Here is a 21,960-nt window from a genome sequence, read left to right on the forward strand (position 1 = left end):
TTAATTTTTGAGAGATATCAAGTGATTTTTTCTGGCTTTAATTAGTCCATAATTTTTGAATTGTAAATAATTATATCTGTTATGATGGCCTATGCTAGTTATTTTGTAATTGTTATTACCTGACCACATGCCATCATTGTTTTTGTAACACATTTCTAGTTGTTACTAAGTGTTCCGTAGTTGTTAAGAGAGTTGGGAGGCTATGAAATGTATAGGTCATTAGTCTTTAGAATTTTATTCTATCTGTAGCACATACATTGTTCAGGTCAGCGTCATTAAATGTAGCTAACAGTACATCATTTGTTTCACGCAAAGTATTTAAAACTAGTCAAGTAGCTTTAGTTACATTTAATGACACTGACCTGAAAAATGTACTGAGCTGTTTGGTCCGATTGAGGTCAGCACCTTGCTACATTGTTACCAAGCCCCAGTACCGTGACGTCACCTCACCTTTTCCATTCCTATTGTCCCTATATAACAACCTCACTTTCACTTGTCCATATACAGTCCCAATATTCCCCATGTTCAATTCCCCAGTGTCCGTATATCGCCCCAGGGTATTTTTGACTGGGATTTCCATTATCTGTATAACTCTTGTCCGCATATCGCCCCACGACCTTTTTGACTGGATTTTCCATTGTCCGTATATCGCCCCCATTAACTACTAATGTGATTTGTTAATTATTTTAAGCAATTAACAACTGATTTACAACAACGTCATACGTATTTTAACTGTTGCTTCCATGTGGAGAAAATATATATAAAAAACTTTTGACTATCGATGCTGATAATGAACGTATTCCTATTGTTGTCGGCAACACTATGAACTAGTTTGATGTGGTATAATTTGTATCACCACAGTTGATAGCTATTCCGGTGTGTTTATACGATGGAAAGAATAACTCTCTTTGGTAATGAATTTTGTAGTAAGTATTAGTTGTTTACCTCCAAAGCCACCTTACAACCTTGTCAGTTGTGATCACTGTGTTCACCGTGTTCACTTAAAAGCTAATATCACTGCTAGAATGAGTAGGAACAAATGTTGAAAACTATCTATGACTTGAAGTTAGTAAATGTTTCTTATCTCTCCTGCTAAATGCTCACCATATGATACTTTGCAAATGCTAGCTATTTTTCACCTTTGGTAATTGTACTTTCTAGTTTTGCTATATTCCTTATGGTATAGATGGTATTCTTCGCAATCAATCAATCTGTCAAAATAGTTGATACATTAAGTTCAACATGGACGATGAAATTGGTTGGTCTGACGATCCTTAAGTAGAGAAGTTGGGGATCGATATTCTGGGGCAATGTCAAGAAAACTATGTGCTACCTAAAATCGGAATTTTTTTTTAATGGAATCAGCTGAAGCAGGAACATTGGAATTATAAAAATCGATACTGCATATTTATCGAAGTGTTAATATTTCCATGTCATTTGCAAAGTTTAAAAAAGCCCTTAAGGCTAGACTTCGAAAAGTACCAACCAAAATCATTTATTTATGCAATAATCAATCCATATATATCCATATATCAGCTAGTATATTGTCATTGGATCATTGCAAAGAAACGAAGCAAAAATGCTCGCCTCTAATTATTGTTGATAGATATCAACATAAATATAAGCACAACAAGTTAATTTTAATGCGATGTGTGTGATTTGGGTTTTAAACGTAGCTTTAACAATTTTACAGTCATATCGGTACGACGCCAGCAGTGAAGTCTAGCAGACATGTAGCTTCATGTCCCACCTAGTCACATTATTCCGACATTTGGCCGACTAGTCCTAACACTAACCTCTTACTGCTGAGTGCCAAGTCAGGCTGCTGCAAGTAAAATAGTTTAGAGAGATCCAAACAATCGAATATCGACAAACCTGGTTGATGCTATCCAAACAATCGAATATCGACAAACCTGGTTGATGCTATCCAAACAATCGAATATCGACAAACCTGGTTGATGCTATCCAAACAATCGAATATCGACAAACTTGGAAGTTCGGAGTGTCAATTTAATTACTATAAGCTGAGTGACAGAGAAAACATCTCGAAGAGTGGTAGGGATTTGAAAATTAAGCAACATATTGCATGTGTGACACAAGATAAGATATATTTTGCGTGTTATTTAAACTGCATAGGCAATATGCAGGGGAAACCGAAATAAACACACGTGTTAGGATAGAGGGGTATTTTTCTGACATCTATCAATATTTTAGTTCACACTCTTATTTAAACGATTCCAGAGTGATTGGGATTGAGCACAACTGTTATTACAAAGTGGATAGAACAGAAAGAGAAAAGCAATAATTAACCATTTATGAGTTGAAAATTATTGTGGAATTCTACAGACAGTGCAACCCTCGATCGTAGTCTTGCGCACTGCAGAAATATTCTCTTTTAAAATCTTAACTTCTTTTCTTTTTAATACGAAATTTTATGCGGGGATTACTGATAGGTACAGTCGTATCAATCTTTCAATCTATGTATCTTTCAGTTTGAATCTTACCACTGGATGATCTGAACAAAGTGGCAAGAATGTTTGTCTTGAAATATTTATGACAAACATGAAAATAAATATAACGTGTGTCATCAAAGTGTACGAGTTTCTCATTGACGTTTGTCACCAGAGTTTACTAATTCCTCGCGAACATTTGTAATTAAAGTGTACGAGTTGGTCACGGATGTTTATTATGAAACTTTACGAGTTTCTCAAGGACAGAAAAGTTAAATCCCTTATACTAATAATAATCGTGTCTCGTTTGCACGGTCGCTTTGTAATTACACTTGCCCTGTATGTCATATGAGGTCTTGTGGACAAACGTGTATAAACAAAATCACGGTTGTCCATTTATTGTTTTGGATAGTAAATGTAAATGCCATATCGGAAAATGCCCGCTTTCATGTTGCATATCTTGTAGAATTTGCGGTCATTTGTCACCCTGAGTGCCGAAGACAACGCATCAGTTTGTTTTACATCCATCATTCATTTACTTCGTACCATGACAGTCATGACCCATAATACCAGAAGCTTCCGAATATAAACGCTTTTGAACCTCAATAGATTTGTGTTTTGAAACTACTCGTCTTGCTTAGGATCATACAATTTCATCTTTGATCAAAAACACAGAGGACATGCGTTAACAGTATTTTGAATGCAAAAACTATTTATGGATAGGTATGGATAAGAGTAAGTGGTCTTCTTTTTGAATACATACGGCTATGCCGTTATGGAGACAGTTTTTAACCGCACATGCGACAACTGACGTCGACATTTCCTACACGAAATTATTTCATTGTATACATTTAACAGAATTTGGCAGACAGAATTATAATATTGAACTAAGAATGGAAATTTCTGTGGGAAATTTACATATGCTGAATTGGCTTTCCTAGTGAGCTAAAATTTTCTGCCGTATTGGACTGACTGAATATAAAACAGGTGAAAATTGTGATGAAAATTACATGTTACCATAGAAAACAATGTCAAGCATGATTAACAGATGGAAACACGACTGGTTTTTTGTTGTTGCAAGAAATCTTCATCATGGATAAAGAATTGGTAGTGACACAATTGATCTGGATGATAAAGTTTGGAATTTTCTGAAAGTTTCAGCGATTCTTATTAGGAGATGCTATTGTTACACAGTCTAGTTAAAAAAGATTGGATGTTATTTTCGTACATTCCAATCAGTCCATGAATGTCTTCGGAAATCATGAAAAAAAACCCAACAAACAACCGAAGTAATTCGAAACGGATCACATTAGCAGTTGATGGAATCTTCTGATTGGTAAGTTTTAGATAATCCTGCAGAGAGATAGAGAGAGAGAGAGAGAGAGAGAGAGAGAGATAGAGAGAGAGAGAGAGAGAGAGATCATCATCGTCATTATATTTTTCTTCATTCTACTTTTTGCTGATCTTAATTTAACCATGGACTGAACATCCCAACTTTACAGTATATGATTTTTCGTAAGAACCGCAATGAAACACTCCTTTGCATACTTTGTCATGAATGGACCATGCAACCTTTAAAATGTTATCATTCTTATTAGCAGATGATATTTTTTTTAAGGACCCCAACAAACTCTCTTTTACACATTTTGTCATGAATGGACCATGCATCATTTAAAACCACTTGTTATCAGTAGATGATATTTTAGTAAGGACCCAAAAAAACACTCTTTACACATTTGGTTTACGAATGGCCCATGCATGACTTAAAAGCCATTGTTATGTGTAAATTATAGTTTAGTAAGGACCAAAATAAAAACACCGTTTTACAGATTTTTTTAATGAATGGTCCATTTGTCATTTTAAACCCATTGTTATCAGGAGTGGATATTTCAGTAAGGAAACAAATCAAACTCTCTTTTACACGTTTTCATAAATGGCCCATGCATCATTTAAAACATATCGTTATCTGTGGATGATATTTTAGTAAGGATCTAATGAAAGACTCTTTTACACACTTTTTCATAAATGAATCATGTAACACTTAAAACCTATTGTTATCAGTAAATGATAGTTTAGTAAGGACCAAAATAAAAACACTTTTGCAGATTTTTTTTATGAATGGTCCATGCATCATTTAAAACGCATCGTTATCTGTGGATGATATTTTAGTAAGGATCTAATGAAACACTCTTTTACACACTTTGTCATGAATGAACCATGCATCATAAAACCCATTGTTATCAGTAGATGATAGTTTAGTAAGGACCAAAATAAAAACACTGTTTTACAGATTTTTTTTATGAATGGCCCATGCATCATTTAAAACCCATTGTTATCAGTAGAGGATATGTTAGTAAGGAAACAAATAAAACTCTCTTTTACACATTTTTTATGAATGGCCCATGCATGACCTTGTACCCATTGTTATCTGTGCGCTCAACGTTACGGATCACTGCCATCTTACATATGTCTGCGTGGGTTCGAGTGTCATATTCGGCCAATGTGGGTATGTGAGATAGCTTGCCAGTAGCTTCTCGTGGTTCGGTGGTTCTTTCCGGGTTTTCCCGGGGTTTTCCTCCACCATTTATACTGGCCGCCATGTATAGCCTATCATGTGCTGAAAAATGGCGTTAAACCCTACAACAACAACAAGAACAGTTGTTATCAGCAGATGATATTTAAGTAAGGACCCATATAAAACACTATTTTGCACACTTTGTCATGAATGGCCCATGCATTACTTAAAACCCATTGTTATCAGTAGATGATACATTAGTAAGGACCCTAATGAATCACGCTTTTACACATTTTATCACCGATGAAGAATGCATCAGATAAAAAAAACAAAAACTTAAGTTGACTCTTACATATGTCACCAAATGATAGAACGGAGATGAGTCATTCCTCCTGGTCATTATTGTCTTTGACTTAAAGGCAAAACACTACTTCCATTCAAATTATGATAGTCAAAGTATATCCTTTCAAATGCTCTTTGGTATCTGTGATCTTTTGCGAAAATGAAGGACACCAAATGGATCGATTTCGAAATAGCGAGAATGTAGTCGACGGAATATATTCAGCGAGCAGAAACAATAAGACTGACCGGTATTCAAAGCACATATGAACTGTCAGAGACATCAAGCTTTTTATAACCACAATTAATGATGCTAATTTTAACCTCATTATTTGCACACAATTTGCATGTAATATTCTCCAAACATGGTCCTTGTTACTTCACTTTGTCCCAGCACCAATATCCGATCTTACAGCTTAAGTATGTGATACAAAAATGTACAAGGTTATGCGGACTTCATTTGTGCGAAGTGTTCAGTAAATTTTTGTTTCAAAATTGGAGCTATATGATTGCAAAAGGTTAAGAAAGGAAAACTCTAAAGTTTATATACTAAAAATTCGTATACAAATATTGTATTAGTTTACATTTTGTCAAACCGGGAACATCTACCAGGACAAAAACAGACCTCCAAAACGAGATTGCTTGACCACTATCTCTTAATCGTTGTATCAATTGTTTCTTTAACTTTGAAACTTATTTTTCTAAAATTTCTTCCATTTCCTCATATTTCACTGAATTTAGGGTATGTGCATCACTTTCTGTCTAAGGTACAATGACACAAATGGTCAAGGAAACATTTTCTTTTTGACAATCCATCAAATGTAATCATTTCAATTTCATTTCCACTAAAAGGGACCGTTTCGTTTCCTAAACATGATAAAAGCTGACGCATGTGAAAGAGAAGTAGTCGGTTTGAAGACTTGCTGCCTTGTTCTAAGGCAATTACATTACACTCATGCGTTTCATAGAAACGTTTGCCAAACATCGGCTTCTAAAGAACGAACAGTAAATTATACCAATATGATGCAAGCAAATTCAATGACTGAGTATTAGTTTGGCAAGCAAACACATGTTTAATCTCGGGGGTGGAGGTGGGAGTGTCAGGTTCCTGATGCAACGTGAGTTGCAATTCATTTGATTTGGTTTGATGCTATACAGCCCAGCAGCAAAAGGAGGATATTTACTGCCAAGTCAATTGGAGTAAGTTCTTGCGCAAGGGCACACCACGGAAATTCATTTAGTTCAGGATATGCACTAAGTATCCACATAGGAACCACCCCACTTCTTCATGGGAATATTAAGAAGTTTCAGGGTAAACTCTTCTTTTGTGGAAACTATTATTAATGTGTTATTTCCAGATGCTTCTATCAGTGTATTATTGCAAGAGGATTATATCAATGGATAATTTCAACAGGCTTCTATACTCGTATTATTGCCAGAGCCTTCTATCAATGCATTATTGCAAGAGGATTATATCAATGAATTATTGCAAGAGGATTCTATCAATGCATTATTGCAGAAGGCTTCTCTCAATGCATTATTGCAAGAGGATTATATAAATGTATTATTACCAGAGGCTTCTATCAATGCATTATTGCAAGAGGATTATATCAATGCATTATTGCAAGAGGATTCTATCAATGCATTATTGCAAGAGGATTCTATCAATGCATTATTGCAAGAGGATTCTATGAATGCATTATTGCAAGAGGATTATATAAATGCATTATTACCAGAGGCTTCTATCAATGCATTATTGCAAGAGGCTTCTGTCAATGAATTATTGCAAGAGGATTATATAAATGTATTATTACCAGAGGCTTCTATCAATGCATTATTGCAAGAGGCTTCTCTCAATGCATTATTGCAAGAGGATTCTATCAATGCATTATTGCAAGAGGATTATATCAATGAATTATTGCAAGAGGATTCTATCAATGCATTATTGCAGAAGGCTTCTCTCAATGCATTATTGCAAGAGGATTCTATGAATGCATTATTGCAAGAGGATTATATCAATGAATTATTGCAAGAGGATTCTATCAATGCATTATTGCAAGAGGATTCTATCAATGCATTATTGCAAGAGGATTCTATGAATGCATTATTGCAAGAGGATTATATAAATGCATTATTACCAGAGGCTTCTATCAATGCATTATTGCAAGAGGCTTCTCTCAATGCATTATTGCAAGAGGATTATATCAATGAATTATTGCAAGAGGATTATATCAATGAATTATTGCAAGAGGCTTCTATCAATGCATTATTGCAAGAGGATTCTATGAATGTATTATTGCAAGAGGATTCTATGAATATATTATTGCAAGAGGATTCTATCAATGCATTATTGCAAGAGGATTCTATCAATGCATTATTGCAAGAGGATTATATAAATGCATTATTACCAGAGGCTTCTATCAATGCATTATTGCAAGAGGCTTCTGTCAATGAATTATTGCAAGAGGATTATATAAATGTATTATTACCAGAGGCTTCTGTCAATGAATTATTGCAAGAGGATTCTATCAATGTATTATTGCAAGAGGATTCTATCAATGCATTATTGCAAGAGGCTTCTCTCAATGCATTATTGCAAGAGGATTATATAAATGTATTATTACCAGAGGTTTCTATCATTGCATTATTGCAAGAGGATTCTATGAATGTATTATTGCAAGAGGATTCTATGAATATATTATTGCAAGAGGATTCTATCAATGCATTATTGCAAGAGGCTTCTATCAATGCATTATTGCAAGAGGATTATATAAATGCATTATTGCAAGAGGCTTCCACAGTCATTTATATAACCCGATATCATCAAATGATAGTTGTCAGACAACTATGTTTGCGGAAAGTTTTAAGAAAACGGGATAATATGTGTAGGATGTATTAAATTTCGTATTTAAAGGAGAAAGTCTCTGATTGGGTGAAGATAATTAACGGAAAAAAAACTGTGTATGGGCAACTTGTACGCATTAGTAGACTTGAACCTATTGGCATAGCTAGGATATTTTGGCCCCTATGCGGACTCCTATGCAGAGCTTACTCTCATTTTATGTTAGCTATGTCCCTGCTTGAAACCCAAACTATTTTCATATCATCACTATCACTGCGCAGGTACCACTGCATGCAAACTAGCAAGTCTTGCGGGGATCTATTTTCTATTGTGGCACATATCAGGAAATTGTCCTCAGAAACGAAGCACGCATTATATCATTCTGCATCGTTTTAAAATCCTAATTTTTGGTAAATGTTTCATAGGATGTAGTCATGATTTGCCGCACTTATAAAAAATAGTATAACAAAGTGGCTAAATATTAACGTTACGGTCAATGGAAAATATAATTCGTCGACTGTAACTATAGCAACAGATAACCCGGTGGAATGGACCAGGATAATATATGAAAAAGCCTTTCGCACCCTTATCAGCCCTTATAACTTGTTTCTAATTTAAGGAATAAGTTCCATCGTATGTAGGTTTTAGACGTTTTTATTTATACCCGGATAATATTTGCAAAAGCCTTTCGCACCCTTATCAACCCTCATAATTTGTTTCTAATTTAAGGAATAAGTTCCATCGTATGTAGGTTTTAGACGTTTTTATTTATACCCGGATAATATTTGCAAAAGCCTTTCGCACCCTTATCAACCCTCATAATTTGTTTCTAATTTAAGGAATAAGTTCCATCGTATGTAGGTTTTAGACGTTTTTATCTATACCCGGATAATATTTGCAAAAGCCTTTCGCACCCTTATCAACCCTCATAATTTGTTTCTAATTTAAGAAATAAGTTCCATCGTATGTAGGTTTTAGACGTTTTTATTTATACCCGGATAATATTTGCAAAAGCCTTTCGCACCCTTATCAACCCTCATAATTTGTTTCTAATTTAAGGAATAAGTTCCATCGTATGTAGGTTTTATACATTTTTATTGCTATAATCATTTTGTATACACACTGGATTTAAAAGCAGGTATCCAGGTATTGTTTATTAAAATGCATCGTAATGCATTTTCGTAGTAGCGCAATAAAACTTGTCGACCAAAACATGTTTGACTTAGATTCTCGTTTGTGGCCAACTCTTAGTCCGTCCCAACTTATATAGTTCTTCAGAACTTCCGAGATGCCCCTTCCAAGCATTATGGGTGCCCGAAGGCGTTATTGCATTATTGTAACGAGTCAGTGATTTTGTGGAGGTTCTTTACATGTTCCTACTTGTTCAAGTTTGTGGTCTTGGGTCAAAGTTCGGTACTCCCCTCCCTTCACACAGTTGTCTGTTGGGCGGGTTTCCCTCCCTTATTTCCTCAAGAAAGATGGATAAACGATATTTGTCCTGAGGTCAGTAGTGTTGTTTATTTCCCTTTTTCTTTACAAGTTTATATTAGAGTTTAGTTGGGTTTATTCCAAATAGTTGCTTTTACAGTCATTAGCGTTGTGTGCGTGAGTGCTGTCTCTCATTCCACTTTCTTTTGCATTGTACGAATATTCTTTACGGATCATATTTTTTGGGGTAGGTGGGTGATTATCCATGTCCTTAAAAGATTTTTTCATTTGTTTCATATTGGCGTCATCTCCATGGATATATCACTACTTTCGAAATAGGTGTTTTCTATCTCCTCATCGAATTTCAGTCTATAGAAGATCTTTATATGAAGGTATGTTTCGTCTGTTTCTTCCTTCTTCCGTCTTTTCTTCTCCAATCCATATACATTCCTTTATCTTTCTTCCGTGTCTTGTGGTTGTACTTCTTTCTGTTTCAGTTTCCTTCTTGCTTTCTTTTATTGTGGTCTTTTCGCTTTCTTCTCCTTACCAATATTATCGCACATTCCATAACAGGTTTTGTTGTTGTTTCTTGCTTGTTCTTATTGTTGGTTCTAGTGTTGCTGCTGCTGTTTATTCTCTGTCTCCCTTGCGTACTTAAGTAGAACTGCGTCCATGCCCACTGCCATCTCTACCTCCATAGTTGGTTGTTGCTTGTTGTTGCCAATCTCTTGTGGCTCCTGTTGTTGTTGCTGCTGCTGGTGATCCCCTGACATCATTGCATCTTTGAGTTGGATCACATCTTTCTGTTCCTCTGTTTCCTTCCCTTTGCCTACTGTCGTCTACACATCCTTCATTTGTTGTTGTTTTGTGTTGTTGTTTATATTTTGTTGTTTTCTGCTGCTGCTGTTGTTACTTTTGGTTCTCTAACGTCGTTACGTCCTTGGGTTGCAATACTCGGGTTTATTCTGTTGATCCTTAGATTGTTATTGTTTTTTAGTATTTGTTATTTGTTGCTGTTGTTGATGTTGTTCTTGTTTCATTAGTTCTTTGATGTCGTTGGCTGGTTTGAAATGCGTTCGTTTGTTAATAAACTTTCTTCCCTTAGCATTCTGTCATCGCTGTCTACGTAGCTGATTGTTGATTACTTTTATTTGTTGTTGTTGTTGTTTCTGTTGATTCCTGTCTTTTTCCCCGCTTCTCTGTTAGTTCCGTCACCTTTACATTCAGCTAGAGGTAAATTGTTAACTCGCTTACGTGGGTTTGTTCTTTTTCCTCTTCCATTTTCCTTTTATCCATTGGCGCATGACCTGTGTCCTCACAGCGGTTGCACTTTCTGTAATAAACGTGTCGCTTGTACAACGTCTTGACTAGGAATCCATGAAGAAAGAAGGCTGGCTTAATTTCCCGTATCTCTTCCTTTCCAATTTCCAGTATCCTTACTTCCTTCTTTATCGGACTTAGTGGATGGGTACCAATTCTCGCATTCGTGACCATGGTCTTGAATTTGTTTTCAAAACTTTCTACAGTAGCTGTTATGGACATCTCATATTGCACACCAGATATATGTAGTACTGCTGTCTTTAGTTTTAATTTTCCTCACAATGGGTAATGTTGACACTTTTTCCTCCCATCTCGTTTACTCCATATGGTACTATTGTTTGTGTTCCCTTCGGTCTTTGAATATATACTATATTTCATCCCCCACTTAATGCCTCCGTTTTATTTATTTTGAAAGTCCTGTTCCTCAGCTCCAAGGCCATCATGACCGCCGCCATTGATGGTCACCGTTCTAAGGCTATTTCAGTCATATATATCTCTTGTGTACCTGCTGGGTAAGAACATCCCTCTTTCGTCTCAATTCTACTTGTTCTAAAATACGTCTTCAAATCGGATATTATCCGCCATGTGTCCAGTTGCACGTTTCAATTGAAAGTCTTGTACGTGATTTGCGTACGTTTGAAAGTTCCTCACAATGTTATTTAATTTATATCATTATTATAATTTATATATGTTATCTGTTGGTCTATTGGCCATTAAAGCACACTGTATGTTTCTAGCGAAAGGTGTTTGGTAACTTCTCTAAACGGTGAAATTTCAGACAGTTTGCTTAGTTCGGGCTATGGCAGACAAATATTGCAACTTTCCTGCTCAAGAACGAGTGTCTGGTGTAAATGTTTGTTCAATGATTATCGAGTTACAAAAGTGGAGATATATGATTGCAGTTATTAAACTCAAGGATGAACAATCTACAGTTTTTATATTTGTACAAATTGACTTTGAACCCACAGAACAATACTGAGTTAACTCCCTTGGTCAGAGACGTTGACGTATGTTGAAATTCATCAATATACATTGGAGTACTAAGGATAATGGTGCCCGGGGCGATGGTGATGGCCCAAACGGATTTTGACGCCCCAAGACCTCTGGCGGCCTGGGCAATCGTCCTTCCCCCCTCCCTGTTAATATATGATCTACATATCCACATAGGAACCGAAATACTCTTTTATTGAAATATTATGAAACTTCAACGGGAAACTTTATTCTTTTGTGGAACATTTCGTGAGAGAAGTCACCCAAATTGAAATAATTTGCTCATTATATCAAAAACATTAATAGCGAGGAAGCTATACTATGCAGAACATTTTAAAGAAAAGTGATGTGGACTATCCAAAAATTGGCATGAAAGTAAAATCTGATTTTACGTCCAAGTTGACTAATTGTTTTACGAGCTACGGAAGCAGTCTATGTGTGGTAGTATATTAAATACCGCATTTAAAGAAAAATGTTGCTGCTTGGCTGAAAATATAATTGCCGGACAAAATTAAAGCAGTTTTTCGGCTTGAACCTAAACCTAATTTCTACTTTATCGCTGTCTTTGCACACGTACAACTGGATGCCAATGGGAAGTATACTATTTTCATGTTTTGAAAGTTTTCTCTTGGATAGATCCTGAGTTAGATGCAAGTGTGAGTTGCCTGTCTTACCATCATGTATAGTAACTTGGACCAATATTAAAGTTAATCACTATGGGAACAGAATTGGTGTCATGTGCCCAAAATTTATGACTATGAAAGGCCACCGCCGCCCAAATTAATGAAATATTGTGTGTAGAAAATGACCTTAAGAATCACTACAGTTTTCTTAGGTCAAGAGAGAAGCTTATAGTTTTAATGAATGTCAGACTGCGAACATTAAGAGAAAACATTATTGTCAAAACTCAGCAATTCATGTGATAGAAAACGGACACATATTGAGAGAAAAAAGCGCTTTCACTGTTAAATCAAATTCATAAATAATATCAAAATACAACAGTGATATGCAGATAGATTTCGTCAAAATACACACGAACGACTGTACACACAAATAGTGTTCATGTACTCTATTTTATTAATTTTCTCGTCCTCTCCTTGTCGTTGCCCCATATATTAAACAAACACTTCTTGGAACTATAATATCTTTGACAAAATCTTGAATCATTTATGCCGTAAAAATACATAAACAATATAGCACTTATATCAGATCGAACAGAGCTGAAATTTATTGACAATTCGGGTCAAACAACAGAAATACAAGAATCTGAAATGCCTCAACGATATCTGGCGAAGCACGCAATTCATATTTTTTCTGCTATATCCAACATTTTCTATCTTCCTCTTCACCTGGATACCCGTGATTCAGTGTTCGGAGATATCTTTAACTTATTAAACGTTCCTGCGGCATATGTATTACAAATTGCCCAAAATTTCAATTAATAAATGCTATCCAACATAACATTCAGGCCTTGAAAATGAGAAAAACGTGAGTTGACCGTACATATAATCCCATAAACTGCAAGTTCGCATTTTAGATCCCTATTGTCTGTCAGGTACCTTTTGTATGTTATATTTTGTATTATGCATTGGTCCACATTTAATACGTGCCGTATTTGGCAGATGTGTACAGTCTGTAGACCGGTATACGAGTCTTGTCATGGAGATTACATTACATTGTACCTATGATAATTGTGTTGAAAGTTCTGACTGGGCCAAGAATGTTTTGCAGCAGGGTATGTCATAACTGTAATGATAATCCTAGAGGATCTCTTGTCACACCTTTATAAAATATCAACGTTACTCAACTATGTTTTGCCTTTTGATTATTTCAAAATTACGGAAAGAGGATTGCAGTAAACCTGTATGTTGAAACAAGTTAGCTTTTTGGCCTATTAATTAGAATATAACAAGCTGGTTATTTGGAGCCCTAATGTTCAGATATAGAAAGCCAGTTGTTTCGAGGCCTAATGTTGAATTATCACGAGATCTTTATTTGGAGGACTAATGTTGAAGTATTACAAAATAGCTATTTGGAAGCTCAATATTAAAATGATTGCCTTTCATTTGCTTACATAATATCCTATACAGATACAAATTTGAGTTGAGTGCGTTCGGTGCGGCCAGGTGAAGATATATATCTGTTCAGGCAAGGTGAGTTCCCGTCTTGGTAATTCAGCACTAAGCATGAATTTGCACTGTGGGAGAAACTGCGCATAATATTATAATAGTTTGAATTGACTGACATGTGCCAAGATGAATAGTTATTAGAGTGATCTCTGCATATCATTTGTTGATGGCTTTTCATCTGGTTTGATTAAACTTTCAAATACAAAGACGTGTCATGCAGATGCATACATTAAAATGTAAAGTCTAAAAAAGAAACAGACTTAATCAAACAGTACCAATTTGTTCTACACTCCAGTTTCTACCATGATCATAAGCGTTTATGAAGGGAATTTCTGGCATACGCGAAAGAGTAAGGCCTGAACATATATCACAGACACCCTTCATAGTCATTTAGTTTACTCTTTGTGACATAAAGCAAGTGATTCTTGTCCCTTTATGATGTACAACGCGTACAACGTCAGACGATGTGTCACTAAAGAGGGAAAACATGTGCGTAACATTAGCCATGCTTGCGTGACTTAATTAAAGGTAAACACTTTCCAAGCTCAAAATGAACATTTTTACCAAATGCAAATCATCAATCAGGGAAGGGTTAACTCCGTGATGTGCATGCATAATAAATGACAATCCATAAACCCTCAGGTGGCGTGACTAAATACAATATCGAAACATACAAATGGAAAATTCACCCAGCGTATAGACAAAACACAGAGCTTTTCTTTCCAATATCCAGTACATTAATTTACCTTGCTTACAGACACGTCATAACTGAACCATTACCGGACAATAGCGAGATTTTACAGCAACAGATCAAATTTGGGTAGCAAATTGTTACTGAGAACAATCGGTACAAAATGTTTAATGTATGACTAAATGTGCGATAGCAAGACATGTTGGCAAACTGACATTAAAAGAAAACAATAAATTTATTTTCTAATTAAAAACTACAATCGAAATACCTTGAGCAAGCTATAAAAAAATTCAGTAAGAATATGGAGATACCCCAATAACATTTAGATTTATGCCATTTGCTTGTAAATCAAACGGTCGGTTTTTCCTATTGCGTGCATATCGTATGGTCGGTTTGTCTTATTGCGTTATATCATATCGTCGGATTTCCTAGTTGCTTCTGCATCACAGGGTCGATTTAAAACCATAGCTGTGTGGCTATACAGTCCGTGAAAGATGATGTAATCTCATTTTTGAAAAATAAATACAATGAATATATGTTTCTTCTCTATTTAACGGACGTCAATATGCCCCAAGATTCTTAAATTTTCACAGGTATTAAGTGAAATTCTTCGCACCGCTGGCAATGTGAAGCACACAAAATATGTTTCTTCTCTATTTAACGGACGTCAATATGCCCCAAGATTCTTAAATTTTCACAGGTATTAACTGAAATTCTTCGCACCGATGGCAATGTGAAGCACACAAAATATGTTTCTTCTCTATTTAACGGACGTCAATATGCCCCAAGATTCTTAAATTTTCACAGGTATTAACTGAAATTCTTCGCACCGATGGCAATGTGAAGCACACAAAATATGTTTCTTCTCTATTTAACGGACGTCAATATGCCCCAAGATTCTTAAATTTTCACAGGTATTAACTGAAATTCTTCGCACCGATGGCAATGTGAAGCACACAAAATATGTTTCTTCTCTATTTAACGGACGTCAGTATGCCCCAAGATTCTTAAATTTTCACAGGTATTAACTGAAATTCTTCGCACCGCTGGCAATGTGAAGCAGACAATCATTTTAACACCAGGTCAATTAATTTTCGTCGCCTGTCTGGATTATCTAATTGCGTGGTACGTAAGGTCTTCTAGAGAGTTTCAGACATGCAAATTTGAACAGAACGTTCCGTATAATTGATACACTTAAGTGTCAGCTAATTTAGTCTGTTTCGTTTATCATATTTAAAGAATATAACTGAACTCACTAACCAAACCCGATGATCATATTTGACCGAGGTTTCTTCATTTTCGTGATTTCAATAGACGTCACACATAGACTGGTAATTACCCCATACAATAGAACAACCCAAATAAAATCCCCCTTTAAGAAAACAAAACAAAATAAACAGAACAAAACAACAAAACAACAACAAAAACCAAAAATAAATTAGATAAAGAATGAAAAGTATAATCATGACGGTACTGTCACTATAGAAAAATGTGTTTTCATGACACTGCTGTCAGTTTGTACGATTAGTATTTTCATGATGGCATTGTCAATTTAAACGAGTAGTGTTTTCATAATGGTACTGTAAATTTGGACGAGTACTATTTCCACGATTGATCTTTCAATTTAGACGAGTAGTATTTTCATGAGGGTACTGTCAATTCAGACGAGTTGTGTTTTCATGATAGTACTGTCAGTTTGGACGATTAGTATCTCCATGATGGTACTGTCAATTTCGAGGAGAAATGTTTTCATGAAGGTACTGTCAGTTTACACTAGTAGTGTTTCCATGAAGGTGCAGTTAATTTAGACGAGTAGTATTTTCATGATGGCATTGTCAATTAAGATGAGTATTGTTTTCATGATTGTACTGTCAATTTAATGAGTAGTGTTTTATTAATGGTACTATCAGTTTTGACAATTAGTATTTTCATGATTGCACTGTCAATTTAAACGGGTAGTGTTTTCCTGATGATACTGTCAGTTTATACTAGTAGCGTTTTCATGATTGTAGTCAATTTAGACGAGTAGTATTTTCATAATGGCAGTGCCAGTTTAGATCAGTAGTGTTTTCATGATGGTACTATCAATTTAGACTAGTAGTGTTTTCATGACGGTACTGTCCATTTGGACGATTAATATTTTCATGACGGTACTGTCAATTTAGACGAGTAGTGTTGTAATGATGGTACTGTAAATTTAGACGAGTAGAGTTTTAATGGTGTCACTCAATTTAGACGAGTAGTGTTTTCATGATGGTACTGTCAGTTTAGACGACTAGTGTTTTCATGATCGTACTCTCTCGTTAGACGAGTAATGTTTTTGTAATGGTACTTTCTGTATGATGGTACTGTAAATTTAGAAGAGTAGTATTTTCATGACGACACTGTCACTTAAGAAGTGTATTGTTTTCATTATGTTACTGTCAATTTAAAGAGTAGTGTTTTCATGACGGTACTGACAGTGTGGGCGATAATATTGTCATGTCGGTACTGTCAGTTTAGACGAGCAGTGTTTTCATGATGGTACTGTTAATTTAAACGATTAATATTTTCATGATGGTACAGTCAGTTAAGACGAGTAGAGTTTTCGTGAAGATACCTTAAATTTAGACGAGTAGAGTTTTCATGATGACACTCAGTTTAGACGAGTAGTGTTTTCATGATCGTACTCTCAGGTAGACGAGTAATGTTTTTATAATGATACTTTTAATATAGACAAGAAATGTTTTCATGATGGTGCTATCACTTTAGATGAGTAGTGTTTTCATGATGGTACCGTCACCTTGGACGAGTATTGTTGTCATGATGGTACCGTCACCTTGGACGAGTATTGTTGTCATGATGGTACCGTCACCTTGGACGAGTATTGTTGTCATGATGGTACTGTCAGTTTATGCGAGTAGTGTTTTCATGATGGTACTGTCAATTCAGACGAGTAATTTTTTCATGACGGTACTGACAGCTTGTACGATTAGCATTTTCATGATGTTACTGTCAGTTTAGACATGTAATGTTTTCAGGAAGGCACCCAAAATTACTCGAGCATAAAATGTTGTCCACTTAAATAACGTTTCTTTTTATAACAACATTGAGTAGTACTCCAGTCCTTGACATAGATCCTCGTTTCTCAGTGTTATATATTAACATTGATTGGTACTCCAGTCCTTGACATAAATCCTCGTTTCTCAGTGTTATATAGTAACATTGAGTAGTACTCCAGTCCTTGACATCAATCCTCGTTTCTCAGTGTTATATAGTAATATTGAGTGGTACTCCAGTCCTTGACATCGATCCTCGTTTGTCAGTGTTATATACTCCAGTCCTTGACATCGATCCTCGTTTCTCAGTGTTATATAATAACATTGAGTAGTACTCCAGTCCTTGACATCGATCCTCGTTTCTCAGTGTTATGTAGTAACATTGAGTAGTACTCCAGTCCTTGACATCTATCCTCGTTTCTCAGTGTTATATAGTAACATTGAGTAGTACTCCAGTCCTTGACATCTATCCTCGTTTCTCAGTGTTATATAGTAACATTGAGTAGTACTCCAGTCCTTGACATCGATCCTCGTTTCTCAGGATTGAATATGATTCTTCAGGTTTAAAGTGTGATCGTGTTCTTAGAAATTTGTTTCAAAGTTAAAATTATATTGGAAGGCCCAATCAGATGTCTTGTTTAGTTTAAACTAGGATGAAACTTCATGGATAAATTGGTCTTTTTCAATTGTTAGTCTTGACGCAATCAATTAAAGATCAAGCAGAGTATTGATACCAGATACATTTTATTTAAAATGTTACATGGATTTTCAAGTAGATCAAAAATACATGTTGCACATTTGTCTATCTACCCACTGACAAACAGATCTATGAATTAACACACTCAACCGTGCATGTATTCACACATCAAATCTATCTACCCATTGACAAACAGATCTATAAATTAACACACTCAGCCGTGCATGTATTCACACATCAAATCTATCTACCCATTGACAAACAGATCTATAAATTAACACACTCAACCGTGCATGTATTCACACATCAGATCTATCTACCCATTGACAAACAGATCTATAAATTAACACACTCAGCCGTGCATGTATTCACACATCAAATCTATCTACCCATTGACAAACAGATCTATAAATTAACACACTCAACCGTGCATGTATTCACACATCAAATCTATCTACCCATTGACAAACAGATCTATAAATTAACACACTCAGCCGTGCATGTATTCACACATCAAATCTATCTACCCATTGACAAACAGATCTATAAATTAACACACTCAGCCGTGCATGTATTCACACATCAAATCTATTTACCCATTGACAAACAGATCTATAAATTAACACACTCAACCGTCCATGTATTCACACATCAAATCTATGTATCCATTGACAAACAGATCTATAAATTAACACACTCAACCGTCCATGTATTCACACATCAAATATGTGTATCCATTCTATAAATATTTCATAATGGATTGGTTAAACAGAAATAGAAAACAATAATGTTGAGGGAAAACGACTTGTGCATAGCTTTACGTTTAGTCATTAGAAAAAAGTGGCTAAATATTAAAGTGATCAAAAATGTACTAAAGGAGTGAAACATTGTTGTTAACCAAGAAGGTTTGCCCTTTACAGAATACTACATGGATGTGGCAATGACACCTACATATTTAAGGAAAGCCGTGTACTCATTTAACCCAAACAAGCGTTTACTAATCATTTCACGATTCAACAACATCCAGCGACTATTAGAAGTAAGTACAAGTGCCATTGCACAGAACGGCCATAAATTTCTTTGAAATCATCACACGGACGAATTAATAAAGACACATTTTGCCATGCTTCCATAATGTCTTTACAAACATTTATAAAATAGGACCTCTGAATATTCAACTGTGCAATGACAAACTCGTGCTGCCCTATTACAGATATAGGATTTGGAAAGGAAATTCCACAAAATATCGCTGAAGCAAACCATGACCATTAACTTTTCGAATATGGTAGGATAAAAAGTAATGTTGGCATGAAATATCAAGGCTACGTAATTCGTTAAGTACCTAGAAATCTCGGACGAGTAGTTACATCTGGGGATTGGGGGTCATACGCGAAATAACATTAGACCATAGGCTTAAATTAGTGTGGTACTTGGGAGTCATTCGGGAAATTCTGCATTAAAATGGTTCGTAGGTTTAATATGGGATGGTAATGTGGGGTCAAAAGTCTTTATATGGTCAGACGCTTCATAGAGACACACAGGAATGGTGATGTTAAAATTATGTACTACAATACAACACATTGCATGTATACTACGCAAGCACACACCCATACATCCTAGCACACTTTCTTTTTTCGCTTACTATCCAAAACACACACCTCACAGTCCTGCAACCTCTTTTTGATTGGTATCCAAAGACACCTCCCTACAACCTAGCACCTCTTATTGTTAATATCTAAACACACATCCCTAAAATCCATCATCCTTTTTTATATTGCTGTCAAAAGGTTTGCACCTATAATCCAAAGCAAAGGGTACGAAGTGTTGATACACATAATTACACACAAACATAGAAATATACTTTCACACCCAAGGGAAGGATGTATCTATATTCACACTGCGTTCCCATACATTCAAACATAATATCATTCAGAAGAGGGAAAAGTAAAATGGCTTTTAAGTTTTAGTTGTCTACAACAGTGACATAAACAAAACACATACATGCACAATAATATACACAACAAATACATACACAATAATGTACACAACAAATACATACACAATAATGTACACAACAATTACATACACAATAATGTACACAACAAATACATACACAATAATGTACACAATAAATACATACACAATAATGTACACAAACCACAAACTTTTGGCAAATATGATGAGTGTCTTACCTTTCTGTAGATGTAGGTGAAAATGGCTTTTTTATTACCGAAAGGCGGTTACCATATGCAACGCCGCTTCACTGGCCTTCTTCTTAAACTTGGTCGTCCGTAAGTTTCCTACATGATTAAAAAAATCGCCAGTTGGCTCGGGGCCAACTATATTTTTAGAAAAGAGATACTACACAATGGCTGCCAAATCCAGTAAGACGTAAATCCCTTTCCCGATGATTAGATGGATGGAATGCATATGTATGTATAGTTAGTGCTGTCTAAACTAGACGAAAAACATAAAAACAATGAGACACCTACTTTTCGTTGTCTTTGATATATGTTCTTTTGAATGAGAAGCACAATGACAATTTCAATAACATATCATAAAGGTCCATTTTGTTCATCTTTTGTTTCCTTTTGCTCTCGATTTCTTGTTTTGAATTTATATAATAGCATGGGTTCTTCTTCTTCACTTTCTTCTAGTTGTCTTGCCTTCTTGAACTTATAGACGGAAATGGGTTCTTCTGTTTTGGAAGAACGTTCCTCCACCCGCTTCTCTAACCGTTTGTTCTGTTTTCCTCTTATGACACTCTGCAGACCAATATCGTTTCTCCTGACAATAATAACAAGTAATACTACATTTATCTTTTCTCCTGTCTTTCTTTTGCTGTGACGTTGTGGATATTCTCTAACCCAATGTAATTTGTCTTGAAAAATATATGAATTTTTTTTACTTCTATCTCGAGTGTAACTTTAGACGAATTCTACGTTGAGAGATATCACGACGATCAAGAAAAGCAACCCGAAAACCACCAGGACAGACACAACCGTGGGAATCGAAGAAAGAAACGACACACGAGAAGTATTTCAAACTCTATCAGCTATAATACATTTTAATACTGCGTCTTTCGTGTTAATATTACCCCTATTCCCAAACTAGAAGAATTAAAATCTTGCCAAAAAGATGATGTCAACATCTTCTTCAGCAGAAGAAACAAAGTTAAAGTAGGGAAGATAGAAGTAAAAAGACAAAAAGAGGCAAACACTCCACTCCACAAACAGCTGCTAACCAGTATTAGAAGTTACATTTTACTTGCCTACGTTACAACGCGTGACCATAAAAGAAAACATATACGATATTGAATGTATTCCTGAACACGTAAAGATGGAAAAGGTCGAAATGAGGAAGTGAAAGTTCGCTGGAAAGGATATCCATCTAGTTTTGATTCTTGAGTTGGCGCTTTACACGTCATCGACTATAAAATAGACGAAGTAACCATTACAACAGCTACCCCTCCTTCTCAGACCTCCTATATCTATGAACTTCAGAAACAACCTCTGTGGGTG

General features: G+C 35.6%; 1 protein-coding gene across 1 annotated transcript in view; it reads left to right on the forward strand.

Moving 5' to 3' along the window:
* Positions 1–3,270: 3,270 nt before the first annotated feature.
* LOC149771926 (beta-1,3-galactosyltransferase 2-like) overlaps positions 3,271–21,960 on the forward strand; it is a 126,040-nt gene continuing 107,350 nt past the window's right edge. The window contains exon 1 of the mRNA XM_089948082.1: positions 3,271–3,786. The gene's annotated coding sequence lies outside the window, so the exon portion shown is untranslated. The remainder of the gene's footprint in view (positions 3,787–21,960) is intronic.

The sequence above is a fragment of the Sinohyriopsis cumingii genome, unplaced genomic scaffold (genome assembly GCF_028554795.1).
Source record: "Sinohyriopsis cumingii isolate HCF-2022 unplaced genomic scaffold, ASM2855479v2 utg001578l, whole genome shotgun sequence".
Classification (NCBI taxonomy): domain Eukaryota; kingdom Metazoa; phylum Mollusca; class Bivalvia; order Unionida; family Unionidae; genus Sinohyriopsis; species Sinohyriopsis cumingii.